Raw genomic sequence first — 14,826 nt, forward strand, 5'->3', positions numbered from 1 at the left:
TTATAATGTTCAGACATAATTTATAACAAAATAAAATTATTATCATTCATTATAAATAAATTAATAAAATAAATAGTCAGCGGTTAATTCTAATCTATTCTGCTCTTATTGTAAAATAGAAATATTTAATCATTGAAATGCACAATTAAATCTTGCAAACATACAAAACATTGCTACAAATTTGTCCTTTTTGTGCACGTTTGTTGCTTAGTTCCATAATAAATAGTATGTAATAAAATGTTATTTTTAAGTTGCTGTTGGTAAAAAAAAAGCAAAATCCAACTAGATAAACAATTTTCAAACCAATATTTATTTTATACATAATTCTAAAAAAAGCCTGGAAATTAAATATGTTTGGCCTGGCATGGTCAGGTGGTTGAGGCACTCGACTTGTAATCTGAAGGTCATAGGTTCACATCCCCGTCACACCAAACATTATGACGCCCAACCCCACTATTCGTTAGTGAGAGAGTAATCCAAGAGTTGGCAGTGTGTGGTTGTGACTAGCTGCCTTCCCTGTAGTTTTACACTGCTAGATTAGGGGTGGATAGCGCAAATAGCCCTCGTGTGTCTTTGCGAGAAATTCAAAAACAAACCAAATATGTGTATCTAATGGATGTTAAAAAAGTAAATTTAAATTATGAAATAAGGATGATAGAAATGTTGTTCTTTAATATGAATTGGTCATCTAATTAAATTGTATAATTAAGGGTTATTTTTGCATATTTTGAGGATGACACATTGATATATGTCAGAATAAGTCAAGTGTGAGAGACACTTTTAAAGTCTCATTGGGGTTTTACTTATTTTAATCATGCATATTAAGTTATTTGTACTTTGGATCCTGGAAATTCTCTTATATATCTTAGAATTGTGTATAAAATAATCATTTTTTAAAACAGTAGTGTGTTATATAACATCGAACATTACACAAGTGCCTAGGAATTTTAAAACACAATTTATTTTATAATATCCAAGTATCTAAAGCCGACAGTAGTAAATACAGTTTCAGAGTGACATTATTTTGTTTATGCCATGAATCTCCCTTGCTTTATCACATGAATTATACATTTCGAAACTTTCAGTTATTCAACCAGAAACATTTCTTCTTTACACACATTCAAATAATCTATGATAATTTATTTTAACAAAGTGGGCTGGCATGTCATTTGGCATATGGTTGTACTTTTGCTAATAAGCATACGTAAAAAGCCTAGCTTTTACATCAAGTTATACTGATTAACGGCACAATACATAGCTATGTCATGTAGTTGGTTTTATTTCGTTTTATATTGAACGTTTACCAAAAAATAATGTAATCAAGAGTAAACAATATTCAATGCTTTACATAGCTAGAAAATATATTTCAATAATATTTAAAGATTTGATATTGAAATAAAAATGAAGAAATAAACAGCCACAACATGATATAAAAATATCAAATATAACAAGTATTTAAGATAAATAAAAGGAAAACGTGAATATAATAATTTAAAAATTAATTAGGAATGATACATAAGATTATAACTGTAAGTATATTGTAAGGAACATAGGAATATGGAACAATTATACGATTGGAGCCAAATAAACATTTTATTCAGTAACAGAACTCATTATTTTGACTGGATTTCAAGAGACAAAAGTTTTCATGAAACACATGTAATAAAATAATTTAAATTTTGCAATCTAAATATTGTAAGCCACTGAAATGTTGTATAAGATAAACATTATTATAAAACATTTCACTGCAGATGTTGGGTCTTCTCTATTTATTTCTTAATTTATTAACCGTGGCTAAAAACCAGAGATGTGTAAAACCCAAAATGTATAGTTTTTTACATTCTGATCTTCAGTAAACAAAAGAGGAATGTGAAAGAGAAAAAAAAAACCCATCCACAATTAGCTTGTTTTTCTAACAGCAAAAGCTTGAAAAATTAAAGTTTAGACAGACAAGTTTAGCATTTTCAAAAATAAAACATCACTATAACTAGCTTGTTTTCAACCTGCAAACACTAGTAAAACCTTCTGTTTTAATAAATCTACAAGGCTAATGTATTGTCAACTAATCTATGCTTAAAGGAAATTTTGTTACAAACAAGATAAAATATTTGGAACTGCACTTTTCACAAAGGCATATGTCTAAAAACTTACCTAATTTTACGTCACCAAGTAAAATATTGTCACTTTTAATATCTCTATGAATAACATGATTATGGTGAAGATACTCTAATCCCTGAAGAACCAAAATGAAATATGAAATTATTTCAACTATTAATATTTTAATAAATCAATATCAGATATTTGAAACTTTATATCTGTGTGTGTGTGTATTATAATATTTGGAGCAACAGTACAAATACTGAGTGAAAGAAGAAAATATTAAACCTGTTTATATTGATAACTAGGAAAAGTATTTGGCTTCACATAAGTTATTATGTTGATATATTAGTTGGTTTCTTATGCCCTGATCATGATAAAAGCATGGGCTTTATAGATTGAGACTAACAACCTTGAGGGATTGCCTCTGTGCAGTTTTATTCTTAAATTGTTTCTAAATTTAGGTATTTTCTGTTATATCATGAACACTTTTAATAGAAAACATATCTTTAATGAATGGAGACAATAAATCAAGAAATAAACAAATATTTTCCCAATTCTGTCATTTATATATGCCATGTTATATTTCCTATTCAGGGAAGACGAACAAAGCAATGGTATAAACTAAAATGTTACAGATAAACCTTATGCTGGTGAGAGATAATGTGCTGGTAGGAACACAGTGTAAAGTTATTCTAAATATATATACATATATGGAATGAATTAAAAATTATTGTATCTGAAGCAGATGTGTCTCCAACTCACAATCCTTGCTCTAAAACTATTATCTATAATCACAATTAAGAAAAAATCAGATCTGTGAAAGTGGCATGCAAAACTTTTCTTAAGTTTGTCATGTTGCTCAAAAATAAACAAATTAATTTAACGAAAACAGTATCTTAACCCATACATTATAACATGTCAAAGTATAAATAAAATAAAGTAATATGTAACACTATGAACACTAACCCAGAGTTCTTCACCTACAAGATAGGTGTCAATGTAGTTCACTATATTTTGGTGAAAGAAGACATTACTGTATTCTTGTAATAAAATTATTTTGCCTTTAAAAAAATGATTGGTTATCACATGTTTCTAGCCTTATATTTTTGTAAGGTCGTTATAATTTGTATTTACACTATTATACAGTAATTCTGTTCTCCTGTTACATTCAAGATACATCCATTATGTAATTTTAGTTTTGAACATACATGCATAAATTAATCCTTTTTTTTTGTAATGAATGCATGCTTTTAAGCATAACAATACTAATGATACATGGCTTACTTTGCTGGATAAACGTTGTAACCCTGTGTGTGGTCAAATGTACTTTAAAAGTTCACATGGTAATGATGTCTTTCTATGGTGTAATTTTATTCTTCGTAATTTCCCAATTTTTCCTTTTACATTGAAATATCCAGTAATTTATAACACTTTCTGAACTATGAGACTATTTTTGCTGGAACTAGTTATTTTTAAAGCAAAGTTTTGTTGATGTAAAATATACTAGCTGTATTTGGATGAGATGAATCACACTGCCCACTTGTAACTAATTGTTTTTCCTTGATAGATCATAATGTGGCAAGGTGGCAACATCTCTAATGTTGAACATTTGTATATTTTCTAAGTTAAATCATATTTTCAATACCAATGGGTTTACCACCCTGTCCTTTGCATCACATATAGCGTTTTTTTTTTTATTGAATTTCGCACAAAGTTACTCGAGGGCTATCTGTGTTAACTCTCCCTAATTTAACATTTGAAGATAGAAAGAATTCATTATGTGAAATTCATAAAATAATCAGCTTCATGTCATGTATTCATTCAACTGAAAAGTTTTTCAAAACTTAATGAACCTACAACACGAATTTAAAAAAAATGTCGCATTTTGGTTTAAAAAATAAGTAATTGATTAATGAAGTGAAATAATTAAGGTAACATAATACCTACTAATTAATTATAAATTAGTACTATATTTTGAAAATAGTTTTTTTTCGAATATTTTATTACTGAGTACAAATTTAACTTTAAATTGCAATATTGGCCCGGCATGGCCAGGTGTTTGACTCATAATCTGATGGTCGCGGGTTTGAATCTCCGTCGCACCGAACATACTCGCCCTTTCAGCGGCGGGGACGTTATAATGTAACGGTCAATCTCACTATTCGTTGATAAAAGAGTAGCTCAACAGTTGGTAGTGGGTGGTGATGACTAGCTACCTTCCCTATAGTCTTTCACTGCTAAATTAGAGACGGCTGGCGCAAAACTGAATTGCAATATCATTCTTTTCCAACCTTCCACAAAGTTCTAAGTTTGTTTGTTTTGAATTTCTCGCAAAGCTACTCCAGGGCTATCTGCGCTAGCCGTCCATAATTTAGCAGTGTAAGACTAGAGGGAAAGCACCTAGTCATCACCACCCACTACCAACTCTTGGGCTACTCTTTTACCAACAAATAGTGAGATTGACCGTTACATTATAACGTCCTCACAGCTGAAAGGATGGGCATGTTTGGTGCGACGGGGATTCAAACCTGTGACCCTAGGATTACGAGTGGAATGCCAAAGTTTTAAGCGTTCATACTTTGGACTCAGACTTGAGCCCAACTCCAATACAAAACGTCAAACCTGAATTCAAATATTAATAAGTGTAATTACCCTATTCAATTATCATACTTTTCTTTAAGTTTATACGAATAAAAGTTGATGAGGTATATATTATTTTTTTAAACTTTCCCATGACCATTTTTTTTTAAAATTGGAATATATTTCTTATGAGGATCTACCTTAGAAACTAGAGTTTTAAACTTTTGCATAAATTCTTCATATGTCATATTTGACTTGATCAAGGGATTGTTACTCTTTCTGATATCTTTTCTTTGAAGCCCAAGAGATGAACAATTATTTACTACTCCCTCTTTTTCAATGGGTTTTGCACACTGGTTGTAATCATTAATATTACAACTGTGAAGTAATAATTCTAACTCCACGATATACGTATTTTTAGAAAGTAACTGAAAATTCAATGCTCAGACACCAGAGATGTAAACAAAGAACAGCTTTTGCATTATATAAACAAAAGACTGTGAAAAATAAACAAAATCCCGAATAGAAGGCTCTAAATTATACCATTAAAGTTATTCACCACCTAGAGGTTCCACAATTTAATTTGAAACATAATTCATTATAAAATATGTCATTTGTATTGCACAGATGTAAAAGACAACGCAAATATTAATGTTTATGTAACAATATTGATATCACAAAAAAACAGACTGGATATTTCTTACGGTGTTTTTAATAAAACGACTCCTGATGAAATAGATAAAAGTTTTTGAATTTGTATCATCAGAAGTTCGTTCCCTCTTAGTGGACACAGCATTTTCCCCAGTTTGGCCTCCCTCTAAGAAAATACACACTGTTTAAATAAAAGTTTTATCTTATCTTCTATAAACATTTTTTACATATTGTTAAATGTAGAAAATACTGTAAAACACTACCCGTAAATCTCAAGGTTATTTTAATCTTGTAATAGAGTGCTTTCCTCTTCTTGTGAGCTTTTCCCATTTTGTTCTGCCCTCAATACACGATTTTTTTATAACGCATTCCACAAGCCTTTTGCACCCACCTAGCATTAAGGCCCCCTTCCACAAACAACCAGCAAAGCATTATATATAGGGTGTCCTTCTGAGCCCCTAGTCTCCCGGATCTAGGAGCACTGGTCCCCATGACCCCCCTCTCGTCGGGCCTGATTGAAATTAAAGATTTCAACAAATCTTCCACGCAAATCATCATGTGCCATCTTTCCACCAATAGGAATACACCACCGTCACATGACGCATGCATGTATCTCCCTCTTATGTGCCACTATCGAAACATCACTTTTTTTTTTTGGTAATGATGAAGTTTAGACATTTTTCTTTTTGTTCAAGTTTTGCTTGGAGTGGTTTACGTTAGTGTAACTTACTATTTATTTCAATAAATTTCTGCTTTGATTTTGAAAGAATTTATTTACTCGTGTTTTAATATTTCACTTGTTTGTTCGATCTGAAGCCCGAATTCCGAAGTTAACGTTACGTACTACTTCGAATCTTTCTGCCCCCCGCTAGTACAGCGGTATGTCTCCGGATTTTCAACGCTAAAATCAGGGGCTCGATTCCCCTCGGTGGGTTGAGCAGATAGCCCTTTGTGGCTTTGCTATAAGAAAACACACACACTCGAATCTTTCTCATTTATGTGATGCCTTACTTCAAGCCACAGGTGCAAGCGACCAAACAAGCTATTTGTTTGCATTCATTCACAGGAAGATTGAGCATTATGTGGAGCAACAGTTGTCTGAAAGGGATTTTTATCATTTCTCCTCACCCCAACCGAGTTTGCCATGCCTTCTCACACAATTCCCGAGGATTCTGATCAACTTTCATTTGTTTTGTTTTTCGAATTTATTTCTCATGAGATGTTTTGTTTCTTCATTCTATTTCTTATCGTCCCAGTCTTTCCCTTTCACATAGTTCTGCCTCCCTACCTCATTTACTTTTCCCCCATCCCTTGATATTTGAGTTTGTGTTGAGCACTTCATCTCTTTGTTGGGTGATAGGATCAATATGCCTCGTCCCTTCATGCTATGGATCATTTCCTTCTCTCTTTCTCTTAACATTGGATAGATTGTTCGTGTCTGGACAAAAAAAAAATGGTTGGGTTGACTTCTGCCTGTTCGGGGGTGGGAGTGACAGATCACGAATCTCCCATTCATCTGTCAGATATTCACTATTCCTGTCTTTGTCATACTGTGATGACTCTGTTGCAGTACCCCTCCTCTGTCCATCTCTTGTCTAAGATTTTTCACAGGAACATGAAGGAGTTTTCTGGGTAAGTCCTCTCACTCCTTATTTCCACATTGGCAGTAACACTATGTAACACAGATTTTGTTCCTGGATAGTATGTGTTATTTCTTACATAGAAATTAACTTATTTTATATGTAAAAAGGGCAAATTTGCACATTTTCGTTTGCATAAGGTCTGAATAAAACAACATATGAATCGAGATTTACATGTATTTATACTAAAGTTATAGAAAAATGAACAAAAATGTTTAAAAGTGAGTAGTTTTTCGAGGTTTGCGACTGTAATGTAAATCACTTTCACGTATCTGGCGGAGTGGGTGCAGGGAACACATGTCACAAAAGCAATGTTTGAAGAGAAAAATATGTCTTTTCCAATTTGTTTTAGGCATAAACAATTGGAAAATAATACTTTTTGCCCAGGAAGAAGAAAAAAAAATTTTGTTACATAGTGTAATCCACCGTTTCTCACCTAGTGGCCCATTAGTCTGAGTCAGAGCCGAGCATGGCATCGATTCCTGTCTTCCAACCATCCCCTTCCTAGCCTTGACTTGTTCCTTCTTTCCCTGGTGCCACTACTCATCGCTTGTCGTGAAGTCACATGGTTCCTCAAAACAGTTTGTATGCCTACCTGATGCGTTTAGATCTAGTAGAAGTTTGTCAAGGTATTATCAGAAGGTTTCATCATCCATTTCTTACTCCTCATCCCTTATTCAGTGTACCTGTTTCATTTTAGCCTCCTCAGGATCCCATTCTGTGCCAGCATCTTTCAGAGGTGGTACAATGACCTTTTTACACAAGAGGTTATCGAATCTGTCTCGCCATGTTTTTGAGGCGTTTCCTCCTGCTAGTTTGTGGCCCCAAAATGACCAAGCAAGGAGTGTTATGAGTTGTCCAGTGTCAATAAACATGTTTATGCTTCATCATGGAATCCAAACTTACATTTTAATGAGATCTCTCTCTTCAGCTTTGGTTGACTAAGCTGGACATCTCCAATGCACATTTTTTACAATCCTGTATCAGAGTATTATCTTCCATATCTTTAGTTTTCTATCGTCGGGTAACATACAGTTTCATGCTCTACCCCTGGGGTTGGCTCTAGCACCATTGCATATTAGAAGCCCTCTCTCTGTATCTTATACTTTGGAGTTGTGTTTTCACTTGTTTCAGGGCAACTAGTGTTTTTGCACTCATTCCAAACAGGAGTTGGCTAATCATACTCATTAGCTGTTTCTCGAAGCTGCTTAAACAAATTGCTTTAGGGGATGATGTCTTCATTAACTCCTCTCACACACCTTGTATGGGGCTCATATGTGGTCCCTTCAATAGGTTTTTCACGAAAAATGAAACCATGCTCAGGATGTTAGATTCTCCCATCCCCCTTCTAAAGTTATGGACAAGCCTGGGCCTGATTATAATGTCTCGACTGCTATATAGAACGTTCTAAATTACGCCTTAAAGATATGAATGATGTTAAATCTCCTATTTAGACAGAAAATCGATCTTTCGTGTCTTTATTGTTTTTATCAGAAAATAATAATTCCTGTATTGTTCTGTGCTGTTGGTTTGTTGCAACATTTTCATATATAAAAGATAGTGTAAGCAGTATTGATTTATTTATTTTGTGAGATTATATTTCATTACTTTTTTATCATAATAATAGTTAAAAGCAGACGATCGTTGGAAGTTGTGTTTGAAAGTTACGGATCTAGATGTTAACGCCTCTATAAAATATATAAAAATGCAACTACTGAGCGAGCTGTCGGGAAGAGAGCGAAAATCGAACTTAATTAACTGAAAGGTTAGGTAACGTAAAGTTAAACGCCGTGGGAAAGAATAGCCTAACGGTTAACATGCTAAAGGGAGATAAGCAATTTTCTGAATTTTGTATCAAAAGTGAGGATACCTTATTGCGTTTGGGCAAAGTTCATGTCTCGGAGAACATCCTACTTCCTCCTACACGGCCAAATTTGCATGTCTTCATTGATGTATTCTCTTCAGAACTGTGTTGCAAAAGTTATTGGCCTTTTTATATAAATGTTCTTGAACCCCTTGTATAAACAGTATAAGCATCTATTAGTTTTTAATTTCTTGACAAGCTACACGAGAGCTATCTGCGCTAGCCATCCCTAATTTAGCAGTGTAAGACAAGAGGGAAGGCAGCTAGTTATCACCATCCACCGCCAACTCTTTTACCAACGAATAGTGGGATTAACCATCACGTTATAACGCCCACACGGCTGAAAGAGCGAGTATGTTCGGTGGGATGAGGATTCGAATCTGTGACCCTCAGATTACGAGTCGAGTGCCTTAACCACCTGGCCATGCCGAGACAATAGTATGAGTACCGAAACAAAGATTTTAAAACAGATACAATGAACAAATCCTTGCCGCTGGAAGCGTAAAATGTATCACAGTATAAGGTGTTGTGTAGAGAGAGCGTTATGCAAGTCAGCACAGAGAATTAAAGTGGAAAAAAAGGTTACTGGTCACATACAGAAAGCTCTAAGAAGCTAAAGCAGAAGAGTACCTGAATTTTGAGGGAGGGTGCGTAGACGGTAGCAGAAAAAGCTGGGAGGCAAGGGATACATTACGCTTATGGTGGAGAGAATACAGCTACTCTTCAGAATCCACGTTCCCAGGATCTTCGAGCATTTCACGTTATAAACCCGCCATACACAAGATAAATATGAAAGTCTTTGTCGTTAGATCAGTATTCCGCATTTAACAATACAGATAAAAGCTAGTAACTAATGCTATTCAAACGGAAAAGTGATGAATTACGTGTAATATACAATAACAACAACAAAATAAACAAAATCGAGTTCGTTTGTAAGCTGTGCTTGGCTGTCCTGCAGTATTTGATTTATAATGTACATGTTTATATGTATATATACGGTTATATTCTTACTTTTTCTTGACGCGGGCACTGCAGCTGCAGTCTGTGGATCGCGAGCTCGAAAACCGAGAGGGCGTTATAATACGACAGTTAATCCCACTTCTCTTTGATAAAGAGTATCCCAAGCGCTGATGGTGAGTATGTTGACTAGTTTCCTTCTCTCTAGTCAATTTCTTAAAAGTTTGGGACGACTAGCACAGATAGCAGTCGAGTCGTTTTTTTCAAAGTTAAGAGAACAAGCATACTTTATCTGCTCTTGTTTGAAGCATTTTCAACAAAATCTTAAACAGGTTTCATACACAATTCCATCAACGTTGCAACGTTGACTGCATATTACGTTAAAAATATGATCTGCTTTTGTTCTCTCTCAAGAAAGCCTTTAAAATGGTCATTTATACTGAAATATTGCACGTTTTTTGGACTTGAATTACGAAGTCCTATAATTTTTTAATGCTAAAACAACTATGACACCTACGCACTGCATATATATTTCATGGGCGGCGTATATATATGCAGAGTTTATGCTGATCTTATGAAATATTAAGTAACTGAAATCCATATAACTGAATACTTGATTTTGAATTGTGTTTTTAAATCAAGGAAACATCTCTAAACCTTGTACTAACCAAAATTACGCTAAACATATCATTTATTAGTTTTCAAGTAAAATAACAACAAACACATTATGATTACGTATTGCAGTTTATTTGCAGTGTGAAAATTGGTGGCTTTATACAGTATAGCAAACCCATGGTTAACACAACATACTTTAATTATGATAACAACAGCTCATTACAGGCAATCTTTGGGTACATAGCATAACTAGCGTTGTTTGAAATTCTTGTCCTTGATAACGTGCAATGAAATCTGATTGCAGTTTTCTTGTTTGTTCATTGTGACATCTGGTTAATGCTATATGAAGCTTATATTGCAAAGAGCTCTAAATACCACATTGTTATACATATTTTATCCTAGAATGTTTATAGCCTATTGACGTATCCCATCATAAAGAATTATGTTCGTGAAAGTACAACATATCAAAACTTTGTGATATCATTTCCTATACACGCACTAGAAACATTCTACAAATAGTTTAAAACCACATGTCTTAATGTCCCTCGGAGGAGAAAGTTAAATTGAAGTGATAATATGTAGATGGTTTTTCGTGCATTTTCATTTATGATGTACAGTTTTTAACTGTAGGTAATTATTTATTCAATGTGTTTATGTGTAAAATTAATGCTAATTGGTGCCACCTATTGGACGGTTAATTTTCTTCACGGGAAAGGGATACGTATTCGGATTTCTAAGTCTAAGGTTGTGAATATAAAGATGACGATTACTGTGAGGCGACATCTATAGTTACAGTCATTTGACATTTGAGAATCTTTTGTGAGAATAAATTAGCTAAATAACAGTCTTGTGTATATATATATACATGCATATAAATGTATAATTAATTGTGGACTATACCTAAAATGGGCCGGCATGGCCAGGTGGTTAAGGCACTCAACTCATAATCTGAGGGTCGCGGGTTCGATTCCTTGTCACATCAAATATGCTCGCCCTCTTAACCGGGTGGGTGTTATAATGTTACAGTCAATCCTCCTATTCCTTGGTAAAAGAGTAGCCCAAGAGTTAGCTGTGAGTGGTGATGACTAGCTGTCTTCCTTCTAGTCTTACAAGGGCTAGCGCAGATAGCCCTTGTGTGGCTTTGCGCGAAATTCCAAACAAACTAAAATAATAACGATTTTAGAAGACGTGATCTATTACACAGGTACGAAAAATTATAAATGCCTTAAGGACGCAATGTTTGGTTACAGTTTCAGTTAATGTCGATAGAGCAGACGTTTACTGTAGAAACACTTGGAATATAGAACATATTATGTCCCATAAAGATAGCAGAAGCAGACAATATTACGTTCACCCTTTGCATCACCTGTTCTTAATTCTTGTTAAACCAGCAACGTAAAATTCGAAGAAAGAAGCAACGTTCATGATGAAATAGCCTTAAGATGCATCAACGCAGGAAATCCACACTCGTATTTACGTTTTATTGGAGTAGACAGGCTCTTGGTTGCGGCGTTCCGATGCGTTTGGATGACAAATTTCCAGGAGGTCACGTGCCACCCACATGTGTATCTCTGAACTAACCTTAGCTGGCATACATTCTTCGCATTATTTGAGATTTTCGAAAGAGAAGGAAGAAAAGCCTACACGTGGAGGTTGTAGTAGTTTAAGCCTATGTCATTCTACACTGTAATTTATTTACTATGCCACAGATTTCTTTTTATCCAATTCCTCTCTATTCTAATTCATTATATCATACCAAAGATAACATGTCTTTGAAGGCTGGGATGAGGTGTGCTTTTTTTTCTTGTTACAGCTGTATGAAACTTTTAACTTCACAAGAACGAACTATTCCATATTTAATCTCTGAAGAAGCGACATAAAACTTGCCGAACAAGATACTCATAAAAAATTCACAACACGCTGAAAATTATCGTTCTGTTCTTACACAACCTTTAAAGATTCGGAAGAAATCAAGAGAACAACAAAACTCCGTGATGAACCTCGTGTCAGTTGTGATTTTTACTTGTAATCTACAAGTGAAAAGTTGGAAGTAGACCACAGCAGATTTCAAATAAATAAAATATTCATTTAAACAGTTATTTATTGGATCCCTACAATATAACTGGTTTCCTCTTTGATGTTAAAAATTTTACGATTGAGCTACTTTCCACTATTAATTTTTACTCACTATAAAATCTCGAGTCTTAAAGTCTTGATGGTTTTCCCTCTGTTATAAAACTTTTACTAGCAAGTTTCTGCCCGCATTACTTTTATTCACTATAATGAAACTCTAGAAACTAAATGCTTTTTTTCTCTTTGATGGAAAATATTTCATAAGGAAGCTGCTTGTTCACTATTAATTTTACTCACCATGAAGTACGAATTCCTAAAAATTAGCTAACCCTCCCTTGTGTAGAAAACTTGCTACAAGCAAGCTGTTGAAAAGCATTATTTCTATTTCATAAAAATTAGTGTAGAATACAAAGAGCTACATCGTTTACCCTACGCTGGGAAACTTTCTACCAGCGAGTGTCATTCACTATTACGTTTACTCACCATAAAACGTAAGTTCTAAGAGCTATGTGATTTCATATATAATGGAATAATTCCTGTTAGTAAAATACTGTCCATTTTTATTTTAACTTGCCACTCACTATTAAAGTCTGGAGTCTCAAAAAGCTAGCTGGTTTCATGTTTGATAGAAAAGTTTCTGCTAAAAACATCCTGTTCCTGTTGCTGTTATTCATTAGCCTAAAAGCCGTCACCCCATTGCTGTTTTTCATCAGAATATCTATGGTCCTCAAAGATATCTGCCTTCCTGTTCGACAGAAAATCTTGTATCAATGAACATCACTTCCTTCCTTTGCTTATTGAAGTCTGAAGTCCTAAAAGTTAGTTTTTTTTTTTTTGGTGTGTAAAACCTTAAGTAAAAGTCGAGCAGATGCCCAGCAGCATTGTTACTCTTTATAAAGTCTGTAATTCTGACATTTGGGGCTCGGTATAGCCTAATGGGTAAAGTACCGGACTGTAGAACCCAAGTGTCTCATTGCCACAACAATAAATAAATGCCGCTCTTCGCAGTTTAGGACCATGAGTGCGCGAAAAAGGTTAAAGTAGCCCAAGAACTGAAAAACAATATTGTTTACAGCTGCTTTCCTTTCAGCCTGTCAGTGCAAAGTTGGGAGCGATTAAATGCTAGCCCCGCTAACTATTTAATATTATTGCTCTATAAAAACCTTTTACGTAGTTGGTGTTAAGCGTATATTTAATAATTTAGTATTTAAACGATATATAAAAATATATTCGACTCCAGTTACAATTATTAGGTAAAAGCATTTCTCTCGTGACTTGAAGAGAATTATTACTTGAAGCAAGTCAGTTGGTATTCTATGTTTTTGATTATAAAAGCTGAGACAACAAGCGAAATTAGAGAATATTTATCCTTAAAATAGCGGGGCCCGGCATGGCCAAACGTGTTAAGGCGTGCGACTTGTAATCTGAGGGTCGCAAGTTCGCATCCCCGTCGCTCCAAACATGCTCGCCCTTTCAGCCGTGGGGGCGTTATAATGTGATGGTCAATCCCACTATTCGTTGGTAAAAAATTAGCCTAAGAGTTGGCGGTTGGTGGTGATGACTAGCTGCCTTCCCTCTAGTCTTACACTGCTAAATTAGGGACGGCTAGCGCAGATAGCCCTTGAGTAGCTTTGCGCGAAATTCAAAACAAACTATAATATTATATAATTGATTTGTGGCGCCATCTAGTGGTTTACCGGTCATGTGCAGGAATAACGACAGACGTTTTATGTGTGTGTTTTCTTATAGGAAAGCTACATCGGGCTATCTGCTGAGTCCACCGAGGGGAATCGCACCCCTTATTTTAGCGTTGTAAATCCGAAGAGGGAGGATTACTGAATGTTACTCCTACTGAACACTACCGGATTTATCTATATTTTTTACACTTACTCTACCAGTTCCTCGTTATTTCTGTATTTATTTTATTTAGGTTTTCCATGGATTTTATTATTAAAATGTCGTGATCTAGATCAATTGTAAATGTTTAAATATAGCCCACTGTAAAGCTGCTGGATCTATAATTTACATTTTAATATGTTTAATGTATTACACTATTTTGTAATCTACATTAACACCTTACCAGCAACCTTGTGTCAAAACACATCGATCTACATCCGTTTCAATACATCGACAATTTATAGATATCAGCAAGGCTGTCAAACTTAACCCTATTTATTATTTGAACAATCTCGAACCTACACTCTTTCTTATTAATTTCTACATATGTTAATGTCGCGTTGATGAGGGCACATTTAAGACACACTTACTTTGGCTCAGGCTACAGTTTAGTTTAGTTTAATGTATAGAATATTACTGGTGAACACTACTGCTAAGGTCACACAATTA

At 34.5% G+C, this 14,826-nt stretch overlaps 1 protein-coding gene across 1 annotated transcript in view; it reads right to left on the bottom strand.

Annotated features, from left to right (window-relative positions):
• LOC143229572 (uncharacterized) overlaps positions 1-11,709 on the bottom strand; it is an 89,492-nt gene extending 77,783 nt beyond the window's left edge. The window contains exon 1 of the mRNA XM_076462117.1: positions 11,308-11,709. The gene's annotated coding sequence lies outside the window, so the exon portion shown is untranslated. The remainder of the gene's footprint in view (positions 1-11,307) is intronic.
• Positions 11,710-14,826: the final 3,117 nt, after the last annotated feature.

Source organism: Tachypleus tridentatus, chromosome 10 (genome assembly GCF_004210375.1).
Source record: "Tachypleus tridentatus isolate NWPU-2018 chromosome 10, ASM421037v1, whole genome shotgun sequence".
NCBI classification, from domain to species: Eukaryota; Metazoa; Arthropoda; class Merostomata; order Xiphosura; family Limulidae; genus Tachypleus; species Tachypleus tridentatus.